Source organism: Aythya ferina (genome assembly GCF_964211825.1).
Source record: "Aythya ferina genome assembly, chromosome: 11".
NCBI classification, from domain to species: Eukaryota; Metazoa; Chordata; class Aves; order Anseriformes; family Anatidae; genus Aythya; species Aythya ferina.
In genome coordinates this window covers 14,843,614-14,862,684 of record NC_140307.1, presented here as the reverse complement: position 1 = coordinate 14,862,684, position 19,071 = coordinate 14,843,614, and the positions used below count along the sequence as shown (strand labels likewise).

The window sequence follows — 19,071 nt, the reverse complement described above, 5'->3', positions numbered from 1 at the left end:
AGGCATCAGAGCCCATGGAAAGCTGAGCTTGCTCACCACTCAGGCTCTGTCCTTCCTGCTCAGCATGTCCAGTCAAGATGAGTGGGAAGTGAAAGAAAAACTTCTGCTCAGCTGTAAATAGGGAATGTGCAAGGCAGGCACAGATGAGGGAACACAACATCTAACATTCTTAAAGCAAGAGAAATGGCTTAGTACATTATATTACCTCACATGATATATGTAAAACTTCCCCAGGCTTCTGTAAGAATAAATAACCCCATTCAGTTTTATTTTCCTAAAGAGAACAGCCATCATCCAGCTGTAGTTTCCTGAAAAAAGCCTCAACAGACTGAGGCACTTACATTTTTTTTTCAGAGATCAATATGGGAAGCAAATATTTAGCACATTGATTCATTCCTGTCATTTTGACATAGGTGAAAGATAGCTACTAGCAGTCTGCTCACCATTTCCAGCTTAAATCAAGTCACTCCGCATAGCTTACATAGATAGTAATGCAGAGTAGTTACAGAGGTCCAGAAAATTTCACCTGAAAACTTGATCTTTCTTCTGTTATTTAGTATCTTGGAACAGCTGTTATTTTACCTCATCAGCAAAGGCCGATTCCCATACAGTTTTCTAAGATGTGTCTGTGCTCCTCTGAATGCGTGAATGAAACAACGGATGACTGCATGCTGCTTGGCAGCAAGAGCACGAGTGGCAGGGCCTTCAGGCACATAGGGACTTTATGCAAAGTATCTCAAGTGCCTAGTATAATTCTCCTCCTGAAAGGCAAATCTGCTAGGTTGAACTGAAGAATTCTTTCTTTGTCGCATACTAGATGGTCTTGTGAAGAGAAGCTAACACTTGCCATGCAGAATCCAAAGAGATTTTGCTACCCCTAGTTCCACTGCTACTGAGCTCGGTCTGAAATATAGTACTATGTGGGAATCTAACCCCATGTTGCTTTAAATGCTTTCCGTGTTTAAAATGGAAATACACTGAATTCCAGCCAGTACCTACTTCATATTTATTTCAAATCTGAAAACATTTTCATTGTTTTGTACACATTTTATTTCTGTTCCCTGCATACATTCCAGGATTTAAGTCCCCATAAGACAAAACAGTTTCTAGGTTGAAACACTTCAGATAAAAACATGGTGTCCAAGTCCATTAAAATTCAGATGCTAACTATAGAAAAGCCAATCATCAAAACAAGTCAAGGAAATGTTTTCCTTCACAACAATTTGTCTTTGGTGCCGAAGAATAGGTGAGCTGCTCTAGTCTGTTTTCTCTCTCACAAATTTTAACATGAAGGTAGAGTAACTTTCACTAATTGCAATTTCCATGCTCAGCTGTGTAAAGGAACTCTCAAAGCAGGCATGAATATGTATAAAGCTGGAAGAAAAAAAGATAATTCCCCTTTTCATTAGAGCTTTTAAGTTGGTCTTGCATTTTCTGTGTTCAAGCAGCCTACCAGTAACGACTAACATCCCTTCTGAAATTGCTTGTCTTCTTTAAAGCTTAAATGGGAAATATTTTATTCCATTCTTCCAAACACCAATCGAAGTTGAACTACAAACATGCACCAGTAAATAATGTTGATTTCTGATTAGCTTTGATTACGTTGGTGCTACTATATGAATATTTAGCACTGATTTTACCTGAAATCATAAAGAATATGCAACACAACTCCAAAGTACACCCACATCACTTGTCAACAGTCAGTAATTGTACCCATTTGAAACCTTTTGCCTAGATTTTATTCTATTTGTGAAGCATAGAAAACAATATACTATCTTACTGTGGAAATTTAGTTTCCATAGCCATCACTAACAAGAGGGAACACTTCTGGCATGGAGCAAGTTCTACCATAGGAACAGAGCTGGTCACAGAGAAAGGCAAATCGCTGGCTTTGCTTGCATTGACCGAATAACCTGAAAGTAGCTGGATGTGAAAATTAATTCTTTATTATCATTGTCCTTGCCCTCAGAAAACATTTAAAAGCTTTCATTTAAATTAACACATCATTTATTAAAGTGCCTACAGGCAATAAAGCCTGTGGAGCAGGCAGGCTTTTGATGGTAAATTATTTTTTTCAGTATTCCTTATGTCTCTACAAGGTCCATACCACCATATCAAAACTAACAAGATGAGCAGATTCTGAATACACATTCTTTTCTGAGTGAGTCATCAACCTCTTACAACAAGGACATGAGATATTACATCTGAATTCCTTTAAATTTAAAGAAAGAGATGGCTTGGGGATTATAGAGAAAGCATTATAAATATGTAGCAACTTTATAGACCTTAAACAGGAACTAAAAATTTTATATCAACCATTCAATGAACTGGAACATGCTTATACGAAGTAGCAGGTTATCAGACTTGTCTCCTGTCCAATGAAAATAACAATTATGTATCCTGGGAAAAGCTCTGTGAAACATTCCTGGTGAAAGCTGGAAGCATTGAATATTCTAGTAAAACACCAATAAAAAAATAAACTCAGCCTAGCGTATACCAATATTGTTGAGGGAAAAAAAAATCTATAACTCTGCAACTATCTTGGGATCTAAAGAATTACTTAGATTCAAAAATGGATATTTGTTGTCTGAGTCTGATTGATCAAGTTAAATTATTTTCTATTGTTTCTATGACAATATATTTCCTTGAATTAATAAGATGTTTCTCTGCTTACTGTTCAGCTGTAGTTACAGTGTTGTGGCCAACACAGTACTAATGAGCAACCCAACAGCCCAGAGTGCTGTTACACACAAAGACCACTTCAGACATTAATGGAAAAACACTTGCATCTTTCATGCCAGTAGCATCTAAAGAGCTCAAGACTGCCAATGACTTTGTCAGGTAGACTTGCAACGCGATAGGAAAGGCTGGAACTGGAAAATGTTTTAAAGGCTATCAGCATCATGAAAATATACCACACAACAGGTACTTCATTATTTGCACTTCTCATGCCTGTAGTGAAACAAGCTTCACTGCTCAATTCAGCCAATTACCTAGAAAAGCAAGCTTCTGCACACAGATGACCAGGATAAAATTCAATAGCAGAGCATAATGGATTTCCCAGCACCATCAGAGGGTTTGACAGGCACCCAATCAGCCTGTGCAGCTTAGGTACACTGATGAAAGGATCTTAAAAGCAGCTGGAACTAGTTTGAGGATAGAAGAAGATAGGGGACAGAGAGAGATTATTTAATTGAAGGAATGATGGGCAGGATGACTCAGTTTGTTCTGCTTGCTTAAAAAAAAAAAGGGGGGGAGGGAGAGAGGGGACTTTGAGCTCGGTTGCTCTTGTGCAACTTCAGATGGGGCTTGGTAAATTGCTGCTCTATTTATTTGAGGGATTCCAGAGGAGATCAGTAGTGCCCCTGTATCTGAGGCCACCATTCTGAAGGGTGACACAGGAGTATCTGATACTTCTCCCAGGAATTATATTGTCAGTATGGTTAAATGATGTCTGATCGGGAAAGCAGGCACAACTGCAGAGAATGGAAATAGATTATCTTCTAGAAAAAAAAGATCTACAATCCACAAATTACTCTGTACATGCCCCCAGTTCTCCAGTTCTGAAACCAACAGCTGCAGAGCTGGGTGGATTGGCCATACATTCGGGCTCACAGGTCCTGGAACACCAAAGCTACTGAGGAACAGGAGATGACAATGATGTGTTGTCAAGAGAGACAGGGCATGCTAGAATATGCTACAGCTCATCTTGTAGTAGTGACAATTTAACATCAGTAGCTGGAATTAATGAGCACAAATAAGTCACATTCCAAAGTAGTGGTCTGGGATGTAGAGGCTTACCTTAAAAGCAGTGGTGAGGCAACACTGCCATCCCTGCCTGGGCTTTCTGTCAACCAAATTCACCAGGCTTGATCTGTCTATTTCATGGCTATTTCAGAGCTTTCCTTCCCGAGACCTAGATTCCTTGTCTTGCATTGACTTGACCTTTGGGTTGTTTTTTCCCTTTAGTACAAATATCTAGCCTGGTTTCAAGGCAGGCTTCTCTCTCCACTAGGCCAGGTGAATGCTTCTAAGGATTTCCTGAAAAAGTCCCCTAAACTGGTCATCTCTTTTCACAGGAGCGTGTTCTGTTACAGTAGTAATGACCACCATTCATCTCATGGCTCTGAAGACCTATTATGCTGTGGCTTGTACCTGGATATGCCACAGCGCATGACACCTGAGAGTTACAACTCACATTTCCCTCAGAGTAAAAAATAAAATAAAGTTGGGCAGTCCAACTTTATCTAATAATTCTTCATTTCAGATTCCCTTCTTGGAAACACAATCATAAAATATCCAAGCACTTCATGCAGCTGTCTCTGTCCTGGTAACCTTGACAGAAAAACATTGCCTGCACTTTGGCCCAAAGCTCACCATGAAATAACACTAAGTTAATGCTCATGTATTCTAAAAGAATTTATTGCACTTAAAGGCTATACTGACACCTGTAAGGCAAATAACACATTCAGCAAAACTATTCTCTGTACCCTCTTTGTGCTCTAAACAAACTTAAAGGTGAAAGAATAAATATATTTATTCTGAATTTTAGACTTAGTAACACAAGATTCCAACAAACTTAGTAAAACTTCAGTAAGAAGTTCAGTAATGGTCACTTCTATCATGGACTTACAAAAAATGCAAGATTGAGAAAGAGAAGGGGGGGGGAAGAAAGGAAAGATTTAGTAGCCTAGCACACAGCCCAGCACTATGCTTGTCCAGATCAATCATTGACATCAATCAGAGGGCAAAACATTCACCAAAAATATCAAATTTCAGAAAAGCTATGGATTTATATGCTGATTTATTGATATGTTGTTTTAGTCCTCCAAAAAGGACTGTAATAGTCAGCAGTTAACTACTACATTAACCAGGCATTATGATGTCGCTAATTGTTCTTTGGAAGAAAAGCTGCCAGGATTTATCTGCTTGTCTTCTTCATTTCAGACTTAAGGCTCAAGTTGCCAAATTAGACACAATGCCCTGTGGCCCATGACTTGCACAAAAAGTAATACCAAGAGCATCCTGTCTGATTGCATCACACCACGCTCTGAAAGTCATCCAGAAACCCACAACAAGGCGATTTGGATTCCCTGTATGTGGAGAGATTGATCTATGTGCAGCAAAGGATTTACTGGCAGGTTTTATTAAACAGTTCTCAGTAACCTACATACATACTGTCCTCTCCTAAAGAGCACAGATCAGAAACAGCCTTAAACAGAAGGGAGGAAGGATTAGTTCTCTAATGCACCTGAAACACAGGTTCTTGGGGCTTCCTGGCTGTTTGCAGTATGTCCTGCAGGTACAGTACGTATAAAGCTTAAAAGCACTAGGTGACGTTGCTGTGTTGGAGCAGCAGCCTGCTAGTACAAACAAGGCTCATGAGAATGAATGAAACATCTAGCCAAGGCCATTTCAAAAAGGACAACTTACCTTGTCAAAACATGCTACCACTTGATTCAGAGCATTTAATGTTTTGAAAAACAGGTGTGTTGGCAGACATCCCTTTCCTCTCATGCCACAAGCTACAAAGACTGTCAGTGAGCAAGGAGAGTTTCTAGGTTCAGCTATGCCAACACCAAATGCAGTTGCCTACAGGCCACACTCTGACACAGCTCCAAGGAGCCAGGCTGTGGAAGCACCCTGGGCATTCCCAGGGCATTCCTTCCCCAGCCCCCGCCCAGCCACACACTGCAAGGGGAGGCATCAAGGAGCAACTCCCAAATTTTGGGGGGGAGAATTCTGATGGGGAGCTGTCAGGTAGATGGCTCCTATGACATAGGCACAGGGGTACATCAAGGATGCAAGAACAGCCTGCAAATAGTGCATGCAAACATGGATTTCAGAGCCTGGTAGTGCAAAAGCTATTTTTGCAGAATACTAATTACATCTGTATTTTGTGCTGTTTAATTATACAGCATCGAACAGATTTCTCAGGGACAAATGCTGAGTTGAAGATATGCTATTTAAGACACAGAGAAGCACTTTTTAAGCAGGAAGAGATTTTAAAGGCAGAGCTGTCTCCCTCCTTTCCAGATCCTATGTGGTGAATGCCTAGTTGCTTGTATCAGCTTTCCCCTAGACTTCATTTGATGCAATATTTGACTTGGAAATATTCCTTCTTTGGAGAAGGTTAAGACAGACAGACAGTCCAGGCAGCTTCACTTAGACCCTGCAAGTAGAATATTAAATAGAAAGCTTATGAATAACAAATATAATTCTAGAATACTCTTCTAAGTGCAATAGATTTCAGTGGTATCACTAATCAGCAACACCTAATTAGAGACATACTGCTTTTGAACTGCTTACTGCTTCAGAAAATGTTTGAAACAAGCCACCTACTCCTAGCTCTTGCATTTGATTCTAGCATGAGTCATCACTGTTGTTTTTGAATCTACACCCCATAGACTGGCCTCTCCTACAGGGAAAATGTTGGAGATGCTGAAGAAAGAAATAATTGAAAGAGATTATACCTGGAGTTCTTCCCAAACTGATGGATGCCCAGTGCAATAAGGAATGTTACTGTTTTCTTACACCTATGGCATTTGACCTGTCAAATCTAGACTATGCTCTTTCTTGCTCACTCCATCTATTTTGCAGCAGCCGGTCCATTGACAGAATACCAACAGCAGGTGACAGAGCTTTGCCACAGAGTACCTGAATACAAGTCCTCTTTGTGCTGAAAGTGTCAGCTCATCCAAGATCTGTGTCACTGCAAACCTTTTCATTTTCCTTTTCTATATGCATCATTCATCATGCAACAGCAAAGGTGATGAGAAGAGTAAATAACCTGGTTTATATTTTGTAAGAGTAAATAACTTGGTTTATTTTACCAAGCTGTGACCTGTCAGGAAATGAGAAAATTCCACATGCAAAAGACTTTCAAACCCAAGATGACCAAGTAAACTACAAGCTTCTAAGATGTGTTTTGCTCTCCAATATGCCTGTGTGATTCCACAGCCTGTAGCACAAGCGTATAAAAGCTTACTGGCTTAAATCTTTTATCTAATGTGTAGCCAGAACCACATATTAGATAAATAGTAGCTCAAAGCTTGGGTCCTGTACAAGTCTGAGATACCTGGTATTTTCCCATCAGGTAGGCAGCTAGGGAATTGGTCAGAACTCTATCCTCCTTTGTTGACAGGTATCATCCTGTACAACCCCTTTTTCCCCTGCCTCTCTGCATGAGCTGTGAGCCAAATAGAGGCTGGCCAGATGTTAATTGCTGAAAACATGGTGTAAAACAGGAAAACAACATAGTTAAAAGGATTCTGCTCTTCAGTGTTAATGTTGTTCTACAAAGCATTTTTTCCCCCTTAACATCATTTTCCCTTGCATCTTTTAACAAAGCTTCTGCCATCTGAATGAATTCAGCACTTTAAGAAAGTTGGAAGGCTGGCAATTACTACCTAAACCAATGCATTTTTTCCACTTACAGCAGTTTTTTGTTTGTTTGTTTGTTTTTTATTTTAATTATTATTGCTTTATTTATTTACCATTTGAGTTCTCACCAGCAGTTCCTTGTTTTGGAGACCACACAGAGAAAAACACTGAAAACTAGACCCTCTGTCTCAGACTGTCCTCTGCACTTCTGTGCACAAAGGAAGGACATTGCTTTCTAAATTTTATTTATGCATGAAAAGCAACCCAGTTGCATTTCAGCAGCTGTACTGTGGTTTTCTGTACACCAATTTGTTGTGTTTCTGCAATGAGAAGAGTGTTCCACATTTTTACTTCCCACCTAAAAACCAGGGCCTGCTAAGTCCTTGACCCTGTAAACCTTCATCCAGATCATCCATGATTACCTCACATATGCCAGAGCTCCTTATGCCCACAGACTACTTGGAGAACAGAAGTAATTTTGAATATCAGTGGTAGAAAAAACAAAGCCATTAATGAAATTGATACCAGTAAGCAGAATCTGATTTCAGGAACCACTAAAGAGTCCTATAGACTTCAGGTGACTTTGGGAGAAGGCTCAGGATCTAATGGAGGTGCTGTTTGTGGTCCTAGGAAAGAAAAGAAGAAAAAGTGACATTTTTATTATCAGGAGGCGATTATCAGAAATTTCATTTAACAGAAAACTAGAAGAAAGTCATAGGATACTGTCATAATACCCAAGAAAAGTTTTGCGGGATTTTGCTGCTCCTCTCCTCTCCTAAATCCTTGTGGGAAATAACTGCCATTAATGATTTATCACCAGAAAAGTAGCAAAATGGGTTAAAAATGTTTAAAGAACAACACTGGTTCTCAGCAGTGAACAGGAAGAGTATGAGAAAAGCAGGGATATTCTCTGAACAAACTGCTTCCAAGTCAGGGAATCCATAGGCATAAGAGAACAAACAGCTTAAGTACCCCTCCCAAACACAAAGCGTTTAACATATGGCCAGATATTACTATATAAAGAAAAACAAGCTATTGCTGTCATGCATTCCCACTGGGAAAAGTAGAAACAGGCTCATGTGACCATAAGGGATTCTCTGGCACTTGGTAAGAATTGTTGCATGGTGAGGAGCTTCGCTTAAGAGGGGAGGACGCAATAAAACCCTTGGTTGTTTAGCTGCCTCACCCCCTCAAGCAAGTCTCAAGTCTGAACCCAGCCTGAGCCTCCTCCCCTGCCCCTGGGGGCTGGCAGCCTCCCTGCTGGAGCAGGCAATGGGGACCACATGGCACTGGGAACCCTCCCTCTCCACCCAAAACGCTTAAGAGAAAACAGGCTGCAATTTGCTTGCCATGCATGTTTCACACTACCCAAAAGCATGGCAGAACCAAATGCTTCAGCTGTTGGGATCTGCTTTTTGCTGCCCATACATGGAAATTAAAAAGCAATTTCCTCTGTTTTGTAACACCTGCAAGTATCTTTTGCCATTTGTTCTTGTCGTGGTTTAACCCGGCCGGCCCCTAAACACCACACAGCCGTTCGCTCACCCTCCCCCCTCCCTCTCTAGGGTGGGAGAGAGAAATGGAAAGTGAAGCCTGTGAGTTGAGATAAAGACAGTTTAATAAGACAGGAAAATAATAATAACAATAATAATAATAACAATAATAATAATAGTACAATTATGATAATAGTACTACTAATAATAATGTGTACAAACAAGTGATGCACAATGCAATTGCTCACCACCCGCTGACCGATGCCCAGCCTAACCCCGAGCAGTCCAGCCCCCCTCCCCCGGCTAGCCACCCCTATATATTGTTTAGCATGACCCCAGATGGTATGGATACCCCTTTGGCCAGTTTGGGTCACCTGTCCTGGGTCTGTCCCCTCCCAGCTCTTGCTGCACCCCCAGCCTGCCCGTTGGCAGGACAGAGCAAGAAGCTGAGATGTCCTTGGCTTGGTGTAAGCACTGCTCTGCAACAATTAAAACATCGGGGTGTTATCAGCACTCTTCTCATCCTAAGCCAAAACATAGCATTCTACCAGCTACTAGGAAGAAAATTAACTCTGTTCTAACTGAAACCAGGACAGTTCTTACTAAAAATAAGAAATGCAACAAAAGATGAGGAAAATGTTTTTCCAACATCAGTTTTATAGGAACTGCATGGAGAAGAAAGATGGGATATCAGGGAATACCTTTTCCAACCCATACTTATGGGAAGCACAGCTCTTCCTTTGTGATCAATGGCACCGCCTCAGAGCTGAGTGGGAAACCAGACAGGTGATCCAGCAGGTTTGTAATCGCTCATTCAGGTGGGAGGAAAGTATGAAAAACTTCCTGGTCAGCAGCTTTGCACTCTCTCATCTATTTGGATGCAGATGCTCAGTCATGGGTACATGTGAGTACAGGGAGGGCAGAGGCAGCCCCTCCCTGGAGGCTGTGGGGCTGGAAACACCTGGCAGTTGTTTCAATACCCAAGAGAAAATCCCATCTGTGGCCTCCAGGACAGAGACCACTTTGAGTCAGTGCTGGAGCCATGTCTACCTCATCAGCATTCCTCAAGCAGTATGGCCAGGATCAGAAAGCCATGAGCTTGTTTCTGCTGCTTTTAAGTAAGGAAATTGAAGGCCAGCAAATTCACAGGCACCAGCAAGTGTAGCTCTGGCTTCTGATAGTTCTAGCTTTGAGCTGCATAGCAGCAGTAATCTCACTCTGCATTGTTTGCTCTTCACTGTGATCAGTTGGAAAGAACAATTAAAATATTATACTCACCAATTTACTGCTCATTGCTTTAGGAAAGTTGTTCAAGTGGAAGCATTTGACAGCAGACAAAGTGGCAGCCAGGCCAGAGAAGCTTCAGTCCCCAAATACCTGACTGGTTTTGCCCATTCAGAGATCAGCCTTTTCAGGCAGTCTGAAGTCATTAACAGCTACCCCACCTCACCTGTCAGCAATTCAGCCCTTAGATTTGTCAAATCCTCTTTGCAACAACCCACTTAAGCTCTAAGAACATAATACAAATCTCTTCTGCTTTCTGTTATACCAAAGCCCCTTCGGAGTTGTGTAGAGACCTCGCCTTACTCTAGCCTTAGGTCAGTTTTGTGAAGAAAATCTGCAAAATGAAATACGGGTTTGTATGTCTTGTTAGCTTTGCCCTGGACACTCATTTACCCTAGACACGCCAAGGTTTTGTGTTTTTTGCACAATTGCAGTGTTATCAGGGAGCTGTTAACACCAGTTATGATATAACCCCTTCAATGATTGTTTCAGGGGTACATGACACTTCTGACTGTGCGGGCACAAATTTTGCCACTCTGAAAAGAGTGGGGAACACTGAACTCTTGGATTTTATGCTTTTGAAAAGTGGCTTTAGTGTGCTGCTCAGTGAAAGCATCAAAAGACACTTCATAAATCAGTTTAAATTAGCAGCACTTCATGTCCTCCAGGCAAAGAAACTCTTTATGGTTTATCTATATGGTAAGACATCATTAAAGAAAAGCAATCTTCAGTTAATTCTGTGAGAGAATGACTGACAATAAGATGAAGGATTGATTTGATCACAGGAAATGCAAACAAATTATACCTTTAGGGGGTCAGTGAAAAGCTCAGCAGAAACCAACAGTTTGTGATGAAAATAAATCACCCTCAGAACCTGGAGCCCGAGCAGCTGGAAGTCAGTGCTCCCCTCAGTTGTGTTGGATTTACCTTTGTGTAAGGCTGCTGGCTTCAGGCTTTTATTGCTTAAATGGGAAGAGAATCACACTCCGAATACACGCCGTGCTAGCTCTGACCAAACTTGGTAATGATAACTCCGGAGTTTCCAACAATAATGTTCCTATCCATCCTGGTCACCTTTTGCACTAGGGCACTGGAGCTCCTCTCAAAAAATGCAGCACTTTGAGAGGAGGCTTCCTGCCAGTTCTTGTACAAGGCAATTGCTGGCATACCCTCGCTCATTTTATTCTGTTTCTTTTGAATCATCTCATTGAAAATCTCTAACATGAAGAGCAGCAGTAATTATCCTTCTTCAGAGCTCCCAAAGTAGAGTTAATGTCTTCATTTGTACTATATTTTTTTCAGTGTCAGTCCTTTTATGAAGCATAATTCCCATGCCACCCTTTTATCTCTCCAACTAGACTTGTGCTAGTCAGTTGGTAAACCCATTTATTATAGTTCTTCTCACTCCCATTTCAATGCAACTCACAAAAATACTGGCCAAAGGAAGCTAGTCTAGTATACTTGGAACATTTCTTCTCAAAAATACATTTTAAAAAGCTTAGTAGATAATATAGCCCGATTCCATCCGTTTCATCTCTTCTCCAGCTGTGTATTACACCATGCTCCAGAATTCTATTTTCTTCCTCTCCTAGAAGTCAAATATCTGTCAGTTTCCTGTCATTTTCAAATCCAGCCTGTCTTAACATATTAAATCCATTTTCTAAACCCATTCTTACAGGTCCTGCAACTATCTGAAACAGAACAAGCAGCTAAGAAAAGGCTTTGGCTGTGTATGACTGATCTAGAGATCCCTCTCCTGTTACCAAATACTCTACTGCTGACATTGGAGTTTCTCTGAATCCCAGACTATTTATACAGGGCAAACATGCTGAGTAGGCCATTTCTGGACTAGCAGTGTGGAGCTGGAAAAGGCCTCCTAGATCTCTGAACATGATTCCTTGCTATTGCAGACACCACATTATCCAATTCCCCATCATAAACTTACACCACCTCATGGAAAAACAAAGACAAACAAACAAAAAAAATCAGGTTTCATCACTATTTTTCTCAGAGGAAGCTGTTCCAGATCCCAAACACTGCTGCAATCTTTTCAGGCTCAATTTATTCACAGCTGCCCAGGCTCATCTATCCTGATGCCGACATTTTCCTGAACCACACTCAGTTCTCCCCCTTCTTCCCTCCCACCAGCTTTCATCCTCTGATGCTCTACGAAGGGCAACTATTTCAGCCTTTCTGCAGATAATCACACTCCTTAGATATTTTCTTGTAGAAGAGACTAGCCCTGTCCTTCCCTGCAATAGGAGTTCTCACTGGGGTTTTACGTCAAAGAAACAGCATTCTTTGTATCTAAGGGAAACAGATATCCTAATAGATGTATTTTTCACAACTGCTTTACATTGAGTGCCCGTGGAGATTTCATGATTGACTTCATACCCAAGCCACTCCCCCGAATGGCTCACATTTCATTGCAGAGGGTTTTATTCTTGTTCTTAATTGCAAGACCATGCATTTTGCAGCTCTGAATTTTTTTTTTGATCCCTTCAGTCCTAGTGGACAACAGTTCTTTTCCCCTTGTCTTAAAGAAACACTAGTTTTTCCACCCTCATCCAAATCCTCCCACACGGGATGTTTCAAGCAAAGGTTTTCTTTGTTTGAGGGAAGAGGGAGAATATTTTGGTCATCAGAAATCCAAATAAACTGCTTTCTGGACAGAGGCCAGAGGAAAGCTGAGTAGGAACAGCCCATTCACAGGTCTCAAGTGAACTGCCATCAGGACTGTGCAAATGAAGAAGTATGGTCATGTCATTGGTCCTTCTAAGTGCAGGTGTGAGCATGTACACATGGAGGATTTACTATGTGCAATGCAAGCCCCTAGAGAACTCGTACAGTTCCTTCACATCAGTCTCTGGGCCACGAGCTGCATGTCACTGATATAGCAAGTCCAACAGTGAGGTTTACTTATAATGAACCCTGCAATGGACATGCCATTATTTCTCCTGTCAGCTTGGCACCTACAACCAGCTCCTCTGAACAGTGAGTAGTCAAAAGAAGAACATTTCAAACAAGAAAAAGAAAACATCTCACTGCTCCTAGCTGCACAAATTACTCTCATCTATAAAGGCAGTAATTGCTTGAGCCAGAACTTTCTCTGTCATTCTTTTTACTCCCCTCCTTTGCCTGAATCATGATCAAATTCCTTACTGTTTGGTAACCGGATAGCAGATTGCTGGACTACAATTAGACATACATACGTGGTACCACCTGCTACATGCTTTTTATTTTTGTTGGCTCTGGAACAGCTGTTGGTCTCAAATTTTGCAAATTCAGAGTGAATCTCTTTTTTTGGCAAATGCTTCCATTCTTCTGCAGGGAACCATAGCACAAACTCAGAAGAACATTAAGATAAGTGATAATATATTACACTAGTTTTACTAGTCAAAAACTAGGCATTTATTAAGTTAACTTAAGGCATACCCAAGTGACACAGAGTTACCACCACATTTGTCTGTATTTTTTTTTACAACCTTCCTCTACTTATAGTAACACAAAATAAGCCAAACAGCTCAAAGTTTCATAAAGCAATACTTAGGATATAAGATAAAGCAGCCAGTGCATCAAAAACCTCCCAAAAGATGAGGTGGAAAAGACTTTATTGCTTTATCTCGAATTCCTTGCTTAAAAGTGAGAGAGACAGATACATAATGCATAATTTGTATGTTTTTCAACTCAAAACTCATGTCAGTCCCTCAATCTATCAATACTATGGGATAATTTTATCAGAACTATTAATACATGTGATTTTAATTTTAGAATCTTTTGTGAAGTCAGCTGTAAAATGCAGATATCAGAACTTCATTCTTCTTTAAGTTGAGAAATACTTGAAATTATCTGGAGGAAGTAAATCAAACCACACCATTAAAAGCACAGAGCTAACCACACTCACTGAAATACTGGCCCTTCCCCCTTGGGAAGAGGGGGGAACACACAGGCTTACCTGAAGTATTTGGGCTGGGCTACAGGTAGCAGAATCCAGTCTGCAGTCTTAAGGTCACCACCCAAACTTGAGCTATTCACTGTTGACATGGTTCCAGCTAACAAGGATAAATACACCTTACTTCACTGGAGTAGGTAGCTTTTGTTTTGGCAATTGTTTTCCCCTCAGAGACTGCATTTAAAAACCAAGTCCAGAGTGGTGATCAGCATAGCTCCCTTGCTTAGAAATAACTGTGCTTCGGTGTCCAGTAGAATACTTCCTATTTCCTCATTGAATTGAGGGGGCAGAAGCAGTGTCTAAGCACAGAAGAGACATCTGCAAAACCTGTCTGAAAGCCAGAAAGATTTAGAGTTGTGAGACTGGTAGGCATTGTTGCCCTGTGGCCAAGCTCTGAGGCAGAATAAATTCCTACACTAAACTATGAAGCTGTAACTGACTCCCTCCACAGTCACTAATGCCCAGAAAATCTAATGCCATGCTCTCCCTCCCTTTTCTCTCCCTTGTCTAATAGCTTTGTTTTTCAAACCATAACCAGTTCATGCTCCTTCCCCCAGCACTCCGTGTTACCTCCAGCCACAGATGTGTTCCCAGAACACTTCCAGCCAGCGGAGCACCTCATGACAGCCTACTTTTACAGTCAGTGATCAATGTCTACATACATTCTTAGGTAGCCACATGCCTTTGCCAATTTGCCACTTGAACAGCAGTTCAGATCTCACTACAATCATTGGAGACTGCGTTGAGGTTGACTGAGATGCATTGCAACAGGATGGCATCCCAGAATCCAGTTTCCTAACTCTAGTCCTTCACATATTCAGAGAAATCTTCACTTTCTTCAAACGCTTGCAAAGTCACCTCAACATTTTTCATTTGGCCTTTATCTCCTTGTTCTTAAGGAGCATTCTTTCCCCTATTTGGTTGAGGCCTGGCATCTGACTTACAGCTTACCAGCACTTGATTTTTACTTCCTTGAGTAATTGGAAAGCAAGTCACAGTGGAGGCCTGATGTGCAACCGAAGTGCTTGGGATGGGGAATGAAGCAGTACACCATACAGTGTCTCTGCTACCCAAGTGTTAGTTTAGGAATCATTCTTCCTGACACCCAGCAACATCACAACTTAAAGGCACTAAGATCACACAAAAACATGATCTTCTGCATCCTACACTCCCTGATTCCATCTTGCTCTTATTAGCTCACAAGCTTGCAGTATCAGTTTTGGGGGGGCTTTCAGCTAGGGGAAAGCATTCCATAGAGCCTGCTATGTTACTGCAGGAGGCAAACTCCTATCTCCCTAGGTAATTAAATATTTAACCACTTCAGTTTTATGAATATAAACTAATACAAAATAAAATTGAAGTAGAACTGTTCATGTAAATTGATCTAAGGATAAAATTGAATTAAATCCTTAAGGACCGCACAACACTTCTGGGCAAGCTCTGCTTCTAATTAGCATAATGGTAGTTTGGCACTTAGATTCCATTGACATAATGCTAAAGTCATCCCTAAGGCAGAATGGTTACATTTAATAGTACTGTCCAGTATCACTTGTAATTATGCAACTGCCTGATTATATAAAATGGCCCTGGCATGCTCAGCAGCGGGTAACAGAATAGGTGAGAATTATGCTCAGAAAACAGTTCTTACCCGTTTAAACATTTTTTTCTCCAAACAAGAAAAAGGGATGCTATTATGTAAGCCTCGATGACTTTACCTGTCTAACACCAGCACACTCATAGCTCAACTATAATGCTGTTCCAGAGACATTCAATCCTGATGATGGTTGTTAAACTTGGACATCTAAAAAGTATCAGTGACACACTGCTTTATCTGAGTGATAGACAAAAGCAATGCAAAGAAATAGCAAGCAGGTAGAGATCATGAAGTTGCCAGTAGTTAGTGAAAGCCTGGGGGAATACATGTAACAAAGCAAACTACATGTAGATCAATTCAGTACACATTTATGTGTATGGATTAGTTATCACCAGATGATGAGTGTGGTATACTGTGGCACTTGCATCATTCCCCAAAGAACTATAGTAAAGAAAAATCTCATAACATGCTACCATTCCAGCCAAATCCATCAATATTTGGATTAAGTGGAGGTGGCTACATCTGAAATTGTGTAAATAAATTTGATTTTTGAGACTGTTATATTTAGACATGCAGAAGAATCTGCAGCCTGGACTTCTGCAGAGAAACCCAAGCCTCTGGCCAGTTTAAAGGCCACGAAAGAGATCATCCTTTGGGCAAGGGAAGAATATGCCATCATATAAAGCGCAGAGCAAAGAACGTTGGATGTGAGCCACTGGGGAAACTTACTCATTGCACTCAGAAGCAATTGGAGATATTATTACAGATAATATCACAATTCTCTGGATATAACTGTAAAAAAATAAAAGCAACATTTCTTAATGAGATTAGTCATTGATCATCTTTATCCCTTCCTTCCTTCCCTCATTGAGAGTTGGCTGCACCTGAGTCTTCTCACAAAGCCTCACAACTGATGCAAGAGCCTTCTCTGCAGTTTGGATGTGTTGAATAACTCTCCTGCATCTCATCAGTTTTCCTCCTGTCTTCAGACCTTAGAAGCATTCACATTGCTGCCCTTCTGACACAATCAAGTTTCTCCTCAATAGTTCTGCTCATCTCCTCTATTTCATTCCATGTACGTCGAATTATGTCCTCTACCTCTATGTCTGAAACCATTCATAAATATTTTATCTGTTTTTTTTATTAAAAAAAAAACTTTGTGTGAAACTGCTAACTGTACACACTTCATCTGGAAGGCACAGGCAATGCAAGTCAACCACCAGAGCTGTCTCAAGGCTTCTTATCCACTTAAACTAAGTTTTACTGCCCTGAGGATGAAGTACCTGTGTTACACTCAGAGTTAGCTGCTTCTATCACAGACAAGTGACTAGGATTTATGAGGCCCATGTGCCCTGTTTTCCAGAAGTAGCTGCTGTTTCATTCATTCTCATCCTGGCATCACTAGTGCTGCCTCCTTTGCCTGTGCCTGGACCTAGCCCTGTCGAGCACTAAGGGATTAGCCACATTCAAAATTAAACCTCAACAACTCCACCTATGCCTTCTACCTAAGTAAACACCTTCATCTCACTAGAAATTTATACATCAATAATCTGGCCTGCAAGCTTCCAATAGCAAGCTGTGCGTCTTAATATCCAGTATGTACCAGTTTCCATCTTGTCAGGAGTTTTAACTCTTACATCTACAGCATTATTTTCAAAAAAGTCTCAGAAGTTGCCAAAGTCAGTGCTACTAACTGCTTCTCTAGTAAACAGATTACATAGAGACGTACACATGCATTTGCACAGACACTTACTATATCCATAACAGAACGTGCTTATTTTATGCTTTGTCAGTGATCATTTGTTGCAAAGGCAGTTAAAAAATATAAACTACAAGCCAGATATACACAGAGGGTGTAGAATGGCATGTAAGAGCTAAAGTTTGCATCCATTTCCTACTAGGCTTTGTGCCCCAGTGAAGTCCAAGCTCATGCTTAATGATTAAGGAAAGTTTACTATACTTTGACGACCCCAAACACACTTATCTCTGAACATAAGGCTTGGTACTGCTCCTCTGCTCTGGGATACCTTTATTTCTTAGCAATTGAACATGAAATGAGTAATAGCTTGCAATCCAACGTGATATATTCCAACAAAGAAAGCTTCAGGGTTTATCCCTGAAGTTGTTCAACTGGTCCTTTTATGATGCTCTCATTCCCCCTTCTTCCACAGAGGAGGGCGTAAGCACACAATACAATAAACTAACCCATTCTGGAAGGAATGCAAGTCTGCACTGAAACAGTTAATTTTGCCCTTGAGGGGATAAATAAGATGAAAGAAGAACAAGCTATTGCAGAAGTCATTACAACTGTAGAAAGAAATCCATGGCTCTGTTTTCAGCAGTTGGAACAAGCTGGCTGCCTCAGGTCCAACTCCACAAAGCTCTGTCAGCTCTGGAAAGGAAGGGGTGGCTTGGCAGAAATAGTAAAGCTGATTAGGGAGTAAGGGAAAACCGCCAAATCCACAAGTCCCGATTACAATTAGTAGATTTAATAGACTTTTCTGCTATGAGATCTTTAAAATGGAGGAAAGATTAACAAACATCAGCCCTTCCCTAATATATGTAGTTATCCCCACATACATTAAATGCCCCATGGCATCCCACTTCATTTGCATTACACAAGCAGCAGAAAAGGATTGGAAATGGTTCCCGAAGGGACTACTGACTAGAGAATGGGCTTCATATCTGACACAGGATTGGCAGCAAGGCTTCCTGCAGGAAGACAAGGGACAAGTGAAATGTGGAGGATAGGAGAAGGATCAATGCCAGCTATACTCATTATGCCACCATCCAGCCTGAAGTATGGGCATCTGAACATAAATGAGGCCAGTACTTGGCAGTAAAATGCCAAGAACACAAAGGTGTCTTCCAGTTAAGCATAAAATTAAGAGAGTCAGGGCTGTTACATTCATGTTCCCTCCAGACCCCAGGCATGCTAGAAGTAGTACAGTTCTCATTAATATCTGCTGTTATTATTAAAAAAGGCCATTAAATCATTACTGACAGAATACATCAACAGGAGACCACAAACAGACATGAGATTTATTGATGCAATCATAGAAAAGGAAGCTTACTTTTGAGGAAGCAGCCTAAGAGAAGGATATGTAGGACACAAAGGATACACTAATCTATTTTTTATAAAACTATTTCCATATAAGTTATATTTTGTAATAATTACATGCTGTCAGTGATTTCATGTGAAGAAAGAATTTTTCATTTTGCTGAGGGAAGATCTAATATGCTATTCCCCTGGGTAAAAAGCTGATTATGTACAAATTTGATATTCAGAAGTGATTAATTACTTGGTTGCAAGTGTTCATCTTAAAAACCAGGTTGGGTATGCACCAGCAGGAAAAGACATCTTA

The 19,071-nt window shown here is 40.8% G+C and overlaps 1 protein-coding gene and 1 long non-coding RNA gene across 2 annotated transcripts in view; one reads left to right on the top strand and one right to left on the bottom strand.

The window, feature by feature from the left end:
- TLN2 (talin 2) overlaps positions 1 to 19,071 on the top strand; it is a 222,685-nt gene that overhangs the window by 20,571 nt on the left and 183,043 nt on the right. The window lies entirely within an intron of this gene.
- On the bottom strand, positions 1,033 to 10,289 carry LOC311442630. Its single transcript, XR_014696785.1, has 5 exons — positions 10,155 to 10,289; positions 7,909 to 8,009; positions 2,994 to 3,146; positions 1,781 to 1,913; positions 1,033 to 1,374 (listed from the first exon to the last, which is right to left on the bottom strand). It is a non-coding gene; the product is annotated as an uncharacterized lncRNA (long non-coding RNA).